The following is a 17,129-nucleotide window of genomic DNA, read 5'->3' on the forward strand; positions in this document are numbered from 1 at the left end:
TTATAATCGTTTTAGAAGTTCATATTTAGGGTGTTAATCAACATACTTGTGAGTAGATCTAAGATCCTCGTAAAATAATTTCCAACATCTACATGTAGTTTCCAGGTCGGCTTGTCTTCATTGTGACTTGGCTGAGGTGTTTGTATCGGCTCAGGGTTGCTTTCTGGTATGCTTTCTTTTTTTCCTGTGCATTCTACCACAAAGTCTGCCAAGGCTTGGCCTTTGATTGCTGTTCGGGGTTGGAAAGTGATTTCGTACTGACCGAACTCTACCGCCCACTTGAGTAGCCGTCCAGAAGCGTCTGACTTTTGCTAGAATAGGATGAGCTTGAAAATAAGGCCTCAATTTCGTTGTTGCTAGAATAAGGCAGTAAGCGAGTTTTTCTATTAACGGGTATCGACATTCAGCCTCAATGAGTCTTTTACTGATGTAATAGACTAGGTGTTGTACGCTATTCTCTTCTCTGATTAGTACGACACTCACGGCATGTTCCATGACAGCTAAGTATATTCCTAGTTCCTCACCGTGCAGAGGTTTTGAAAGTACAGGAGGTTTTGCAAGTTGTGCTTTTAGCTCTTGGAAAGCTTTATCACACTCCTCTGTCCACTCGAACTGCTTGTTTCCTTGCAGGATGTTGAAGAATGGGACACACTTGTCTGTTGATTTTGAAACGAATCTGCTGAGCGCGGCGATCCGACCAGTTAAGCTTTACACTTCTTTGGTTTTTGTTGGCGAGTTCATATCCAGGAGGGCTTTAATCTTCTCTGGATTAGCTTCAATTCCTTGGGCATTGACGATGAAGCCTAGCAACTTTCTCGAGCTTACTCCAAAGGAACACTTTAAGGGATTTAGTTTCATATTGTATTTTCTGAGGACTTTGAAGCATTCGTCCAGGTCGTCTATGTGCCCCCAGCCTTTTTGGATTTGACGAGCATATCATCCACGTACACTTCCATATTTCGCCCGATCTGGTCTTTAAACATTTTTTTTAGAATATTTGGTACGTAGCTGCAGCGATTTTTAGACCAAAAAACATTACTTTGTAGCAATATAGACCCATATCTATTCAAAAATTTGTATGTTCTTGGTCTGGTGGATGCATTTTGATTTGATTGTAGCCTGAGTAAGCGTCCATGAAGCTTAATATTTCGTGCCTTGCTGTTGCATCTACGACCTGATCGATTCTTGGAAGTGGAAAACAGTTTTTAGGGCATGCCTTCTTGAGGTCTGTAAAATCAATACATGCCCGCGATTTCTTGTTCGGCTTGGGCACTAATACGGGATTCGCGACCTAAGCCGGGTAGAAGGTGTTGGAATTATTTTACCAGGATCTTAGATCTACTCACAAGTATGTTATGAACAACCTAAATATGAACTTCTAAAACGAATATAAATAAACACATATAAAGTATGAGAAACCTTACATTGGGTGCAGTGGAATAATATGTCTCCTTCAACTCAGATCTCTAACCCTTGTATCCTTTCTGTTGTAGAGTATTATCCAGATCTGAGCTCGAATGTCCTTCTTTGTTGAATCTGAATTCTTCACAGTCTTCCTCACTATGATTGAGGTATTACTAGCTGTGTCTGGGCACTACTCTATCACTTAGAGGTTTCGAAATAGAGAAGACGAAAGAGAGAGAGAGAGAGAGTGGCGGCTCAGGAAAATTTCTGTGAAAGGAAAAGAATGCAATTGTGTTGTGTGTGTTTCCTGAAGCCTTTACCTTCTATTTATAGAATGCCACACAGGGTTAGGGTTGAATTACTTGGCATTAAAAAATTGAAAAAATTAAATGATAAATGCAATGATGTGGCCGGCCATGGCAATATGGAAATAGGCCTCACATTTGCAACTTTCCTATTTTATCATTTATGTTTCCCATTTTCTAAAAAACTGCCAATTTTCACATTCAACCATATAAATGTCAATTCTAACTATTTAATAACTATAATTAATTAATAAATAATATTGTCATTTATTATATTTATTAGTTAGACTAATCAAAGTCTCTTGATTAATAAATATACCCTATAAACTCTTTATTTACAGTTTCTCCCTTAATAAGTGATAAATTCTCAAATAAACATAGTCTAACTTGAGAATTATAATTGATTAATTAAAACCAATTCAATGAGTCTTACAAGTAATATTGTCTCAACTAGTGTGGGGACCATGGGTCTATATATCTGAGCTTCCAATAAGCAGATCAAGAATTTACATCTTAAATTCACTGACTTATTAATTCTTCGTTGAATCCACGCATAGAACTTAGAATCGCACTCTCAGCTATACAGAACGCTCTATATGTTCCACCATATAGATAAGTCATTAATTATCCATTGTTATAATGCTAATTTGATCAATGATCCTCTATATAGATGATCTACAGTGTAAAGGGATTAAATTACCATAACACCCTACAATGTATTTTATCGTTAAAACACTTAATCCCATATAAATGATATTTCAGCTAAGTGAAATGAGTACTCCACCATTTATCTTCGTTTGGTTAAGCTCGAAGGAAATCATCCTTTAATTTCTATTCGCCAGATAGAAGCTATAGATTCCATATTTATGTTAGCGCTCCAACTCAATTGCACTAACGTGTTCCCAAAATGTACGTATCACCCTGACCCAAAAGTACGCTTAACTAACAAATCAAAGAATACGAATAACACTCTTGAGATTGAACCTAATCATATCAGGATTAAGATCATTTGATCTAGGATCAACTAAGTGATATTGAATTGAATAGATATTACAGTAAGTTTAATAAATCTATATCAAAGTTCAATATCGGTCCATTCCGATGCATCCAACCCAAGATTTACTTTAACCAATGCTCTGGAAAGAACATAGCATTTCTCCAAATGCAAGTAAACTCTGTTGTAGATTGTCATATCTAGGAATCTTTAATCACAGTCATGTTTACTTTCCACTGTGTGGATAACACAATAAACATGATCAAGTATGTGAAAAGGGTTTGGATGAATTTATAAATCAAATAGACAAATAACTGATAGTATAATAATAAAATAATAGTAATGTTTTGTCGATGGAATCGTTGGAATGGGCTCCCACGATGGAGACGATGAGGGTGAGGATTAAAATGGGAGAAGCGGCCATAATTTGAGGGAAGTTTTGGGAGTACTGATTCTGTTTGGATGGAGAGCAAGAAGCAGTTGTTTGATTTTTTGGAGACTGGGGTTGTGGTGTGGCTTCGCTTTGCTTGTGTCGTCGTCGATTTTCCCACTCGGTACGGATCCCAACGTTGTGGCTTGCTTCCAAGCGGCTGATCAGGACGGAAACGGCTTAATCGAAGATAAGGATTTGCGGAGAGCTCTCTCTTTGTATAATTAGAGCTTTAGTCTCAGAACGGTTCATCTTCTAATATTTCTTTTCACCAATTCATCCAATAGGTAGAAGATCGGGTACAAGAAATTTGGTTAAGTTTTGAATTGTTGTGAGTGACTCCAATGGAGTCGGTGAATCTCGAAGCTCCATCACCGATGACGAATGACGGAAGCCCAAGCACTAAGAAGATTTTGGCAAATTCAAGGTGGTTTGACTTCGTCGCCGGTTGCCATTGGCGGTTGCGTAAATGAAAAGTGGCTGAAGTGGTAGTCCACTTTTCATGCGTGATGGCGACTTGGCGAGAAATTAGTAACTGCTTTGATTATTATTATTATTTTATTATTATTATTATTATTACTAAACTAAAATATCTTGATAAATTTATTTTATATAATTCTACTATACAATTATATTTTTTATTTTCGTAAAGTTTCTTAAATTAAATATTTTTTAAAAAATAAATTAATATTTATATTTTTGTTATGACTACTTTTTAAATTTTTTTATTTCAAGAGTATAAGAAGTATTATTGTATTAATTATTTACTCATTTTGATTTATGTTAATTTAGAACTCTTATTGATTTCATGAATTATATTTTGAATGGTTTTATTTTTCTTATAGTATCTCTTCTTAACAATTTGTATTTTTTCAAAACTATCTTTTTCACCACTTTTGTTTTTCCTACTTAAAAGAGAGTGAGATAGTATTCTCACAAGTTATGAGTCTGTTAGTGTATTTTTGTTGTGTTATTTTTTTTTTTTAAGTGTATAGATATATAGACTTTAAAAATTATTGGAAGATCAATGAATATCACAGATAAGTCTTTCTTCTTATTTTAATTGCTATATTGAAACTTTGGTTTCTAAATTTAGTTTATTTTTTATAAGTTAAATCCTTACCTATTTTATCTTTTCTTGGTGTTTTGTAGGTTTATCTATACTTCAAAGGTAGAAAATTCACACATTACAGAAGATCTAAACTTATTGGTTACTTCTTAGTCATTCAACCAGAAGCATTAGCCTTAGTGGTAGTGCTGGATTGGTTTCACACGTTGCTCTTCCTCTTAGTTATGTGGAGTCTGATTGTTTAGCTTCTGCTTTTCAAAAGCGCTCTTTCTTTTGTAATAAGCAAAATTTTTTAAATTTTTTGTAATGAGCTAGGTTTTTTTAGTTTTTTTGCTAGTGTGCTTTCCAATTTTCCTGAGGCATCCCTAGTTCATGTCTGTTTCTCATGAATTAGTTGTGCATGCACTTAGGGTGGATGGTAAATTAGCTTAGATTGAGAATTTTTCATCTTTTTTATTGATTTGTATTAAACTATGGTTCTTGTTAATAAGAGTTTAATTTCAAAAAAAAAAAAAAAGACAAATAATTGATAAGGTGAACCAAAACATACATAAATGAATGAAAAATACTTATGTTTCTTTATTGATATTGAATAATCTGGATTACATTGAAATGGAGTTTTATTTAGGGCATAAAACCCAAAAAACTCCCACTTGCACTAATATAAAACTAATCAGTACATTTCAATTAATCCTAAATTCTGACGGTGCTTTTCAAATGCAGTCACTGCCAATACTTTGGTGAATGGATCAACTAAGTTGTCTTCTGTGTCCACTTTTTCCACCAGTACATCCCCTCTAGCCACATATTCTCTGATGATATGATATTTCCTTTCTTTATGTTTGCTTCTCTTGTGGCTTCGAGGTTCCTTACTGTTGGTCTATTGCTCCATTGTTATCACAAATTAAGACTAGAGGCTTTTCCATTCCAGGCACGACACCAAGACTGGTGAAGAACTTTCTCAGCCAGACAACCTCTTTGGCAGCTTCTGCTGTAGCTATGTATTCTGCCTCCATGGTAGAATCTGAAATCGCGGTTTGTTTAGCACTTCTCCAAACCACTGCTCCACCCCTAAGAGTAAACACCATCCCAGATGTAGATTTCTTGTCTTCAAGACATGCCTAGAAATCTGAGTCGGTATAGCCTATGGGATTTAATGCACCACCCTTGTAGACTAACACGTAATCTCTTGTACTCTTCAAGTATTTCAGAATATACTTAACATCATTCCAATGTTCCTGACCTGGATTTGACTAATACCTGCTCACAATTCCAACTACATAGTAAATGTCAGGTCTAGTGCATAACATTGCATACATTAGACTTCCAACTGCAGAAGCATAAGGAACTTTTGCCATGTCCTCTATCTCTTGAGGATCAGTAGGATACTGTTCCTTAGATAGACGGATACCATATCTAGAAGGCATATTCGCCCCGTTGGTGGTCATGGGGAATCTCTTTAAAACTTTGTCAATGTAAGTTGTTTGAGAGAGAGCAAGGGATCTGTTCTTCCAGTTTCTAATAATTTGAATACCGAGAACAAAGGCAGCCTCACCCAAATCTTTCATATCAAATTGAGTGTCAAGCCATTCCTTAATGTCAGTCATTTTCTTGATATTGTTGCCAATGATCAAAATGTCGTCAACATAAAGGACCAGGAATACTACTACTTGGTCTTCCTTGAGTTGGTAAACACAAGGTTCATCTTCATTCTGAAGAAAGCCGTAGGTTTTTATGATTTCATCAAACCTTTTATTCCATGAGCGAGAAGCTTGCTTAAGTCCATAAATAGACTTATTTAATTTGCAAAATTTATTTTCTTGCCCTGGAAGAACATAGCCTTCTGGTTGCTCCATATAGATGGTTTCTTCAAGAAGCCCATTAAGGAAGGCTGTCTTGACATCCATTTGCCAGATTTCATAGTCGAAAGCGGCTGCGATGGAGAGAAGAATTCAGATGGATTTGAGCATGGCGACAGGACTAAAAGTTTCCTCATAGTCCACACCTTCTCTTTGGGTATAACCCTTGGCGACCAGTCTAGCTTTAAAAGTTTAAACTTCGCCTCCAGCGCCTCTTTTCTTCTTGTAGACCCACTTGCATCCGATTGGACGATAGTCATCGGGTGCATCTACATATTCCCAGACTTTTTTCTTTTTCATGGAATCCATTTCTGAATCCATGCTGGCTGACCATCGCTTCCGTTGCGGACTTGCCATTGTCTGTTTATAGGTTAATGGGTCGTCTTCAATACCGTCACCAACAACCATATTGATTTCACCATCCAAGACATAACGAGACGGTTTTGTAGAAACCCTCCCACTACGACGAGGAGCGGTGATCTTCTGAATAGGAACTTTGGTAGTAGTTTTCTCAATTGCTTCGACTGAGGGAGTGGGATTATCCTCTTCTTGAGTGGAAGAGGGCGGAACATTGGAAGGAGTTATATCTGTAAGCATTTCCTCTAATACAACTTTACTTTTCGTTTTGTTGCCTTTAATATAGTTATCTTCAAGAAAAGTAGCATTTGTAGAAACAAACACTTTGTTATCCTTGTATCTATAAAATAGTCCACCCCTAGTCTCTTTAGTATTTCCGACAAACATGCAAACTTCAGTTCGCGATTCCATTTTGCCTTCTTTCTTTCTCAAGACATGAGCAGGGCACCCCCAAATCCTATAATGGCGTAAACTAGGTGTACGACCATTCCATAGTTTGACGGGTGACTTAGGGACTGCTTTAGATGGAACAACATTTAAAATGTCGTTTTCCATCTGAATAGCCAAAAGGACGTAGACAGAGTTGAATAACTCAGCATAGACCTAACCATTTCCAAAAGAGTGCGATTTCTTCTTTCTGCAACTCAATTTTGCTGTGGAGTGCTTGGGGCAGTGTATTGGGATTCAATTCCAAGTTCAATTAAATGATCTTTGAACTGCATATCCATATATTCTCCACCCCTATCAGTTCGCAAGATCTTTAATGTTATACCTAATTGGTTTTCAGCCAAAGCATGAAATTCCTGAAACTTTTCAAATGTTTCAGATTTCTTTTGCATTAGGTAAAGAAAACTGTATTTAGAGAAATCATCAATGAAAGGGACGAAATACTCATAACCACCTCGAGCTTTTACATGTAGAGGTCTGCAAACATCTGAATGTACTAACCCTAGGGTTTGTTTGGCACGCTCTCCCTTTGCAGAGAAAGAACATTTGGTCATTTTTCCTTCTAGGCATGACTCACAAACTGGCGATTCTCCTAAGACAGCATTTTTCAATGGACCGTCCTTGGTTAGCCTATTAAGTCTATCAAAGCCTATATGACCTAAACGTAAATGCCATAGATAAGTTTGTTCATCACTATCAATCTCTTTTCTCTTAAGGCTTCTAGGTTTAGCTACATTAAAAAGTTCAGTATTTAGTGAGATTTGCGTATCAGGTCTTAGAACATAAAGCCCTTGTTCCATGTTCGCAACACATATATGAAATCCATTACGAGAAATTGAACAATTAGAGCTCGAAAAAGTCAATATATAAAATTGTGTTTGTAAACATGAAACACTAATCAAGTTTCTACTAAAGTTTGGAATAAATAAAACACTGTGTAAAAGTAAAAATCTTTTTGAATGAAACTTGATACGGGCCGTTCCTCTAGCTTTGACCGATACTAACTCGCCATTTCCAACTTTTAGCTTTAACTCATCTGGGTGAAGATTTTCCCAAGTTTCAAGCAGCTGCAGTGAAGAACATACATGGTTAGTAGACCTAGAATCAACAATCCATGTGGATTTGTCATTCTCTAAAACACATGATTCAAAGACAAAAGCATCACCTTCGTTTGAATTGTTTAGAAGCCTGGGACATTGTTCTTCCTGATGTCCCTTTTCATTACAATTCGCACATAGAACATGATGTTTGATAATTGTATTTGAAGAAGCAGCTTTGTTAGAGCCTTCATGCTTAATCCTCTTCCTCTGATTAAAGTTTGCAATACTAGGAGGTCCCACTGCAATCAAATTCCGTTCATCAGCTCGTAATTCAGCTTCGAGCTTGTCCATGTCGGAGGAGTTAAAATTGTTGATCATGTAAGATACAACAAATTCATTATACTCCGGAGGAAGACTATTAAGAATGAATTGTACCCATTGTTCCTTTGATAATTCAATTCCAAGTAGATTTATCTTTTGGAACTTCAGATTCATCAATAATAGGTGCGAGTTAATGCAACTACCAGGATGCATTTACACACTATAGAGTTCATTTGCTAAGATATTAGCTAGGAGTGGATCGGGGTGAGGGTTACTCATATTGGCACTACAACATATCAATAAAACAGAAGTAAGGTTTTGGTTCTATAAATTCATACACAAGTTCAGAAAATAACAAATAATCACATATGTTATAAAAATACTAAATCTAACATAGTTTATTTTCCAAGGTTTCCAACAAACTGATACAGTGTCCCGTTTAGGCGAGAGTCAAAGCATCATCCATTGAATAGAGTTGTCAATTCATCTAAAATGATAAACATTCTAGCAACCTTTTATTTAATCAAGATTGGAATCCAGCGTTGTCCTGTTTAGGCGAGAGTCAAGGCTATTCTATCTTATGAGCTTCCACCATTGTTTCATACTCTTGTAGGTCTTATACAGTCGCCACCATTAGGGTGATCAATACTGATATAAAAAACTTACAAGAATACTTATCTTTCGAGATTAAACGGCGCTAACTTGTTAATGAACGTTCCTCCATTAGGGAGGATTACTAACTAAAAACAATAGCTATGTAAAACCAACAATGGAGACCGAATATCTCTTGATTAAAGCTCATTATTTAAAAATATGTATTTTATTTAATCATTTATTTTATTCCATATTTTAATAATGAAAAATTACCAATTAAAGTTGGTTTAGTTAAAAAAAATATTTATATAAATAAAAAAAAAATCCAACTTTAATTAAATTTTTTAAAAAATGGAATAAATTTGAAAAATATCTTATTGAAGTTGTTTAGAAGAATCTAAAAATATCCAACTTAAATATTCTTCAAACAATGATTTAATTAAATATTAACAATTAAGTTGTAACCACTTAATTTAAAAGATATTCTAATTTAAGTTTGTCCATATTTAAAAAAAAAAATATCAACTTAAAAAATATCCAAAGAATCTTAATAACCATTTCCTAAAATTCATCAACTTAATTTTATAATTGGAAATTCAAAAGATATTCAAATCTAAGTTGATTTGTTAGAAATAACAAATTTTCAACTTAAATAGGAATATTTAATGAAATTATGAAATTAAGCTTCAGAAAGAATCTAGTTGGTTATAATTCTATAATTAAATTAAATACAAGAAAATACATATAGTTTTCTAGAATATTATTCATCAAACTATGTTTTTCTTAAATTAATTTTAAAAAAAATGAAATTAATTATGTTGCTAATCAATTTTATTAGGTTAAACTAATTTAATTAACCTAGCACAGTTATCCAAATCAGGCAAATGGGCCTTCACAATTGGGGTAGTTCACGTGAGGGGGGGCTGGGTTTAGTATGTCGTACCCACTTCTATGGCTCCCATCTCTTACACAAGGCCCAAAAGAGAGGAATTTAACCTTAAAATGAACAACTGTTATTAATTGAATAGGCCCAAAAACTAAATGGGCCTAAATAAAATCTATCAAGTTATGACATTTTATTTAGCAACAACAACCTATATGTATCTATAACAGAAATTAAACATATAGGCTCACACAGGCACACAGATTTGGATGGATCCTATCATGTTACTAGGTAATACACAGATGAAAGAAGAATGTAAAATTTACCTGTTACAAATTATTTATTTGATCTATTGACAATTGAACCATGTGTTAAAATCAGATCATTGGATCTGTCAACAAGTTAACCATGAGAATTTAGATCAATCAATAATAGGTTTTAGAAAAACTTACAAACAATCTAAAACACATACTCCTGCAACAAGTTAGATTGGATAGTTGGATACAAGATTTATTTAATTTTAAAATAATTAAAAAAAATTCGAAAATAAAAAAAATAAACCAACAATTTTGAAAAATTAGGTTTCAACTAACCTAAATATCATTTCAAAAAAAAATTTCTAACCACCTTTTAAATTTCATGTTATTTTATAAATTAAATGATAAATACATACCCTTTTGTGATTTTATAATTTAATTTAAGTAAAAATAACAAAATATAAAAGTTAGCAAAATTATCTTATTTCCTTTTTAAAATATCATGATTATTGTAATCTTATTTGAATCTAAATAAGGTCAAATTACTTAAAATAGAATATTTTATAAAAAAAATTTAATATCTGACCTTAGATTTAAAATCAAGATAAAATAATCAAATTTTAAAAAAAAAATAAGAAAAGAGGTAAGGAAAAATTGATTTTTATCTATTTTCAAAATCAAATTACACTAATATCTAAAATTAATTTTAAAAAAATCAAATTAATTTATTTCTGTTAATTAGATTTGAAATACGAAAATTAAAAATCAAAATACAAAACTACACAAAAAATCGGAAGTTAATTCCATGAAATAGCATGAAAAATCGAAGAAAACGAAAAAAATGACAGGTGGCACGAACAGTATGCTTTGCATACTGTCCGCACCCGCAGGTTGGGGGGAATTGCCGAGAAAACTCAGCGCAAGGTCCCCTGGGCATGATTTCCGCGCGCGTGGGAAGGGTGTTCACCACCCTGATTTTTTCCGATTTTCAAAAATTCATAACTAATTCAAATAAAATCGAAATCGAGTTCTGTAAAAAAGTAAATTGCTTAATTTTTTCCAAACTATCCAATAAAAATAATTCCAGAAAAGAAAATTCAATTTTTTTCCCAGAATTTCACAAACATCAATCAATCATCAATACAACACACAAAACAACATGATACCATCTAAATCACAAACAAATCATTTTAAGTCCAAATTTCTTGCAAGCAAATCAATTACCATGGCTCTGATACCGGTTGTTGGAATTATTTTACCAGGATCTTAGATCTACTCACAAGTATGTTGATTAACAACCTAAATATGAACTTCTAAAACGAATATAAATAAACACATATAAAGTATGAGAAACCTTACATTAGGTGCAGCGGAATAATATGTCTCCTTCCACTCAGATCTCTAACCCTTGTATCCTTTCTGTTGCAGAGTATTATTGAGATCTGAGCCCGAATGTACTTCTTTGTTGAATCTGAATTCTTCACATTCTACCTCACTATGATTGAGGTATTACTAGTTGTGTGTGGGTGCTACTCTATCACTTAGAGGTTTCGAAACAGAGAAGAAGAAAGAGAGAGAGAGAGAGAGTGGCGGCTCAGGAAAATTTCTGTGAAAGGAAAAGAATGCAATTGTGTTGTGTGTGTTTCCTGAAGCCTTTACCTTCTATTTATAGAATGCCACACAGGGTTAGGGTTGAATTACTTGGCATTAAAAAATTGAAAAAATTAAATGATAAATGCAATGATGTGGCCGACCATGGCAATATGGAAATAGGCCTCACATTTGCAACTTTCCTATTTTATCATTTCTGTTTCCCATTTTCTCAAAAACTGCCAATTTTCACATTCAACCATATAAATGTCAATTCTAACTATTTAATAACTATAATTAATTAATAAATAATATTTTCATTTATTATATTTATTAGTTAGACTAATCAAAGTCTCTTGATTAATAAATATACCCTATAAACTCTTTATTTACAGTTTCGCCCTTAATAAGTGATAAATTCTCAAATAAACATAGTCTAACTTGAGAATTATAATTGATTAATTAAAACCAATTCAATGAGTCTTACAAGTAATATTGTCTCAACTAGTGTGGGGACCATGGGTCTATATATCTGAGCTTCCAATAAGCAGATCAAGAATTTAAATCTTAAATTTACTGACTTATTAATTCTTCGTTGAATCCACGCATAGAACTTAGAATTGCATTCTCAGCTATACAGAACGCTCTATATGTTCCACCATATAGATAAGTCATTACTTATCCATTGTTATAATCCTAATTTGATCAATGATCCTCTATATAGATGATCTACAATGTAAAGGGATTAAATTACCGTAACACCCTACAATGTATTTTATCCTTAAAACACTTAACCCCGTATAAATGATATTTCAGCTAAGTGAAATGAGTACTCCACCATTTATCTTTGTTTGGTTAAGCTCGAAGGAAATCATCCTTTACTTTCTATTCGCCAGATAGAAGCTATAGATTCCATATTTATGTTAGCGCTCCCACTCAATTTCCAAAATGTACGTATCAACCTGACCTAAAAGTAGGCTTAACAAACAAATCAAAGAACACGAATAACACTCTTGAGATTGAACCTAATCATATCATGATTAAGATCATTTGATCTAGGATCAACTAAGTGATATTGAATTGAATAGATATTACGGTAAGTTTAATAAATCTATATCAAAGTTCAATATCGGTCTATTCCGATGCATACTCCATGCATCCAACCCAAGCTTTACTTTAACCAATGCTCTGGAAAGAACATAACATTTCTCCAAATGCAAGTAAACTCTGTTGTAGATTGTCATATCAGTAAAACCCCAGTGTTCTGATAAATCTAGGAATCTTTAATCACATAGTCATGTTTACTTTCCACTGTGTTGACAACACAATAAACATGATCAAGTATGTGAAAAGGGTTTGGATGAATTTATAAATCAAATAGACAAATAATTGATAAGGTGAACCAAAACATACACAAATGAATGAAAAATACTTTTGTTTCTTTATTGATATTGAATAATCTTGATTACATTGAAATGGAGTTTTATTTAGGGCATTAAACCCAACAGAAGGCTTCAATTATGAAGTTGTTGTTGTGCAGCTTTTCAACTTCTTCCTTCAGGGCTACTGCTCGTTCTTTGTCTAAAAGCCTTCGTTTTTGTTGAACTGGCCGAAAGTTGGGATCGATATTCAGAACATGTGAAATAATAAAAGGATCAATTCCAACCATATCCGCATGTGACCAGGCAAAAACGTCTAGGTTTGCTCTCAGAAATTTTATCAATTCTGATTTTACTTCGAGCAATAAACCTTTTCTGATTTTTAGTTTTATGGTCGGGATATTAGGATCGATCTCGATCTCTTATAATTCTTCTACAGGTCCAACATTGCTGCTTGGGTCCCCAAGTCGAGGATCCACATCTTCATCCTCGCCTTAGGAAGTTCCCTACTTGGAAATGTTTTTTCCCTTGTCTGTACGTGCTCTAGTTGGAGGATACATCCTTCTTAGCCTTAGCCACTGCAAGGTTATAACATTCTCGAGCAGATAGCTAGTTTCCTCTTAGACACCCTACCCCATTCTTTGTTGGGAACTTCAAGCATGAGTGAAATATTGACGTGACAATCTTTAAGTCATATAAGGCCAATCGGCCTAGCATTACGTTAAAAGCTGAAGGAACATCTAACATCTGGAACTGTGCCATTACAGTCATGCTCGTCGGAGCTTGTCCAACAGTGAGGGGTAGACGAATTTGTCCTAGAGGTGCGACTCCTTGACCAGAGAAACCATAGACAGGCTGGAGGCATGGGGTTAGATCCTTGAGTTGGAGTCCCATCTTTTCATAAGCAGTTTTGAACAAGATGTTGGAAGAGGCTCCATTATCGATCATGGTTTTGGCCACCATTTCATTGGCTATCTCGACTTCAACGATTAGCGGGTCGTTGTGCGAAAATCTAATTTTGACAGCGTCTTCATCGTTGAAGGTTATGGTAGGCTCTCCTGCTCGTGGAACTTTGGGCTTTCTTTCTTCCACGACTAGGATAACCTCTTCTTGCTCGTGCTGCACTGTTCGGGGATACCTCTCCCGAGCTTTGCCTGAATCTCCAGGGTGGGCCTCCAAAAATAACTTCCAGATGCCCATCTACCGGTGGAGGCAGCAAATCATGGTTATTGTCGTCTCTTTGACCCTGATTGGTCTTAACATACTTCTGCCGGTGTGGATTGTTTTTCCTTATTACGAATTCAATTTCCCGCTTCAAGTTGTTGCATTTGTTAGTGTCGTGACCGTAGTCTCCATGGAATCGACAAAACTTTGTCATGTCCCTCTTGCTGGCATCTTTCTTCATGGGCCTGGACTTCTTATATGGGGCCGGCGACTGAGTTGCCATGTACACACTTTCTATATCTTCAGTCAGATTAGTGAATGCAGTGTATTTGGCATGGTTCTCCCAGGGAGGTTGTTCGGATTTTCCAGTGAACTTTCCTTTCTTCCCATTCCATTGCTTATGGTTGTTGCTGGAATGCTTACCACCTGAGCTCGGATTACTTTGGTAATGGGGAAGTTGGGCGTGTTGGAAATATTTTACCAGGATCGATTTACTAACAAGTATGTTTCATAAAATCCTAATATGAATTCTCAAACAATGAAATAAACACATATAAAGTTTAGTAAACCTTACATTGGGTGCAGCGGAATATAATGACTCCTTCCGTTCAGATCTCTAGCCCTTGATTCCTTTCTGTAGCAGAGCATTACCAAGATCTGAACCTGGATCTCTTTCTCTCCTTCCTTTGATGCTGAATCTCCTTCTTGTTGTTTGGAATTCTCCTACAGTCTTACACACTATGATTGAGATACCACTTGATGTGTGTGGGCACTAACTCATTCACTCAAGGTTCGAAAAATTGAAGAGGAAAAGAGAAGAAGAAGTGGCGGCTAGGGTAAATAGAAAGAGGCTCAGTTTTCATCTGTGAATTTGCTAGATTTGTCAGGCCTCTACGAGTTTGCACCATCGTATTTGTGGTTAGATGTTTAATAAAGAGCGATTCGTGATCCTGCTCTCAATGAAAGCACCAAAATGTTGTCCTCGCTTTTAGCTAACGACAACGAGTCGACTTTAATAAGCAATAAGTGATTTATAGCAATCGATATATAATAAAGCAATGTAAAGACATAGGAATTTTATAGAGGTTCAACCCCGAGCAGTTCGGTAATAGCCTAATCCTCGTTATTTGTATTGACTTAAGATCAAGGGGAAAGGTTCCTTTTCTTATAGCTCTTACAACAATATCTCTGAATGTATAATTCTTAGATAATATATTTAGGGTATAGTCTCAGCTAAACTGTTTTCGACCTCTTTCCCAGTGAACATGCATCACTATTTATAGGGCTAGTAAGCTTGGAGAGGAAGAGTTTCCACTCTCGTCACAATGCGTATAAACAGAAAGATCATGGGATCAATGCCGAATACAAAGATCGTGGGATTGATGCTGGATACACTGATAGTGGGATCGTGTGTATGCCATATCCCTGTAATCTGATCCCTGAGTTATAGGGATTTCGTTGATGACTCACAATGTAAAAGTTGAATTCGCTAAGTGTTGGTTGCTTTGCGTGGATTGCTGATTGCTTTGCCCTGGGCATGCCAGCGAGGCATCCTGCTCGGACTATGCTTCCCGAGCAGATGCTCCGAGTTGATTCTACGTGTCACCATTCATGTGATGCCACGACAGAGTGTAAAAATTGCGATAACAATTATGAAGCTTGTATGCTCTTGATCTGGGATGTACATTTTTATCTGGTTATATCCAGAATAGGCATCCATAAACAACATAAGATCGTGCCCAGAAGTTGCATCCACTAACTGGTCGATCTCGGGAAGTGGAAAATAGTTTTTTGGGCATGCCTTATTCAGATTGGAGAAGTCAATACAAGTTCTCCAAGTTCCGTTAGGTTTCGGGACGAGAATAGGATTGGCTATCCATAAGGGATAAAATAACTAGCGTATAAAATCGTTGACTAACAACTTGTCAACTTCCTGTTTTAGTACCCCTTGCCTCTCGGAATCCAAGGGCCTCCTTTTTGATCTCTTGGCCGGGTAGTTTGGATCAGCATTTAAGTGATGGCATGACTACAAGCGAATTGATCCTGGTTCGCTTTCATAAAACTTATTAATTGCTATTTGAGCTGCTCGTCCAAATTCTTCCCAACGTACACGCATTTGGTTGGATTTCATGGGTCGAGAATAATCTATTCCAACTCTTCTATTGGTTTTAGCAGGTTTCTTTCATCTTGAACTCGGGGATCAAGATCTTCCTCTTTTTTCTCGTTTTCTCTTGCCAAGATCATCATCAACTAAGGACCAACCTTTGCATGTTGCAACTCTATACGATAGCAATCACGAGCCAACATCTGGTCGCCACGCTCCACTCCCACACCATTTGGTGTTTGGAACTTTAAAGAGATGTGCTTGATCAAACTGACTGCCCCTAGTCCGATCAGTGCTTGACGACCCAACAATATGTTGTAAGCCGAAGGCAGGTCAACAACCAAGAAGTCTTGCATAGCAGTAGCATTAAAAGGTGCCTCGCCTAAAGTCAATGCGAGCTCGATTATGCCAAGGCTAGCGATGCTATCCCCGGTGAATCTGCAAAGATTCACCATACGAGGCCTTAACTTGGCCTTTTTTAGCCCCATTTTCTTTAGAGTCTCCTTATAAATGATACTTACTGATCTCCCATTGTCTATTAAAACTCTCTTGATTCTCTTATTGGCGAGTTGAATGGTTATGACCAATGGATCAACGTGAGGGTATCTCACGTTCTTCTTGTCTTCCTCTGTGAACGTAATGGGGGGTTCCTCAGTTTTCACCTTCTTGGAAGGTTTTGGGGCAAAGACCGACTACTCGTTCTTTATCTCCTTCACATATCTCTTCTGAGTGTTATTGTTTTCCCCTGCAATATGCGGCCCTCCCAAAATAACCAGGATGTCCTCTCCTTCCACAAGGATAGGTTGTATCCCAGCCCTGTCTTTTCACATACTGTTTAAAATGGCCTCGAGCGATGAGACTCTCTATCTCATCTTTCAATTGGCAACATTTGTCGGTCGTATGCCCAATATCTTTATGGAATTTACAATATT

The sequence above is a fragment of the Cannabis sativa genome, chromosome 7, assembly GCF_029168945.1.
Source record: "Cannabis sativa cultivar Pink pepper isolate KNU-18-1 chromosome 7, ASM2916894v1, whole genome shotgun sequence".
NCBI lineage: Eukaryota > Viridiplantae > Streptophyta > Magnoliopsida > Rosales > Cannabaceae > Cannabis > Cannabis sativa.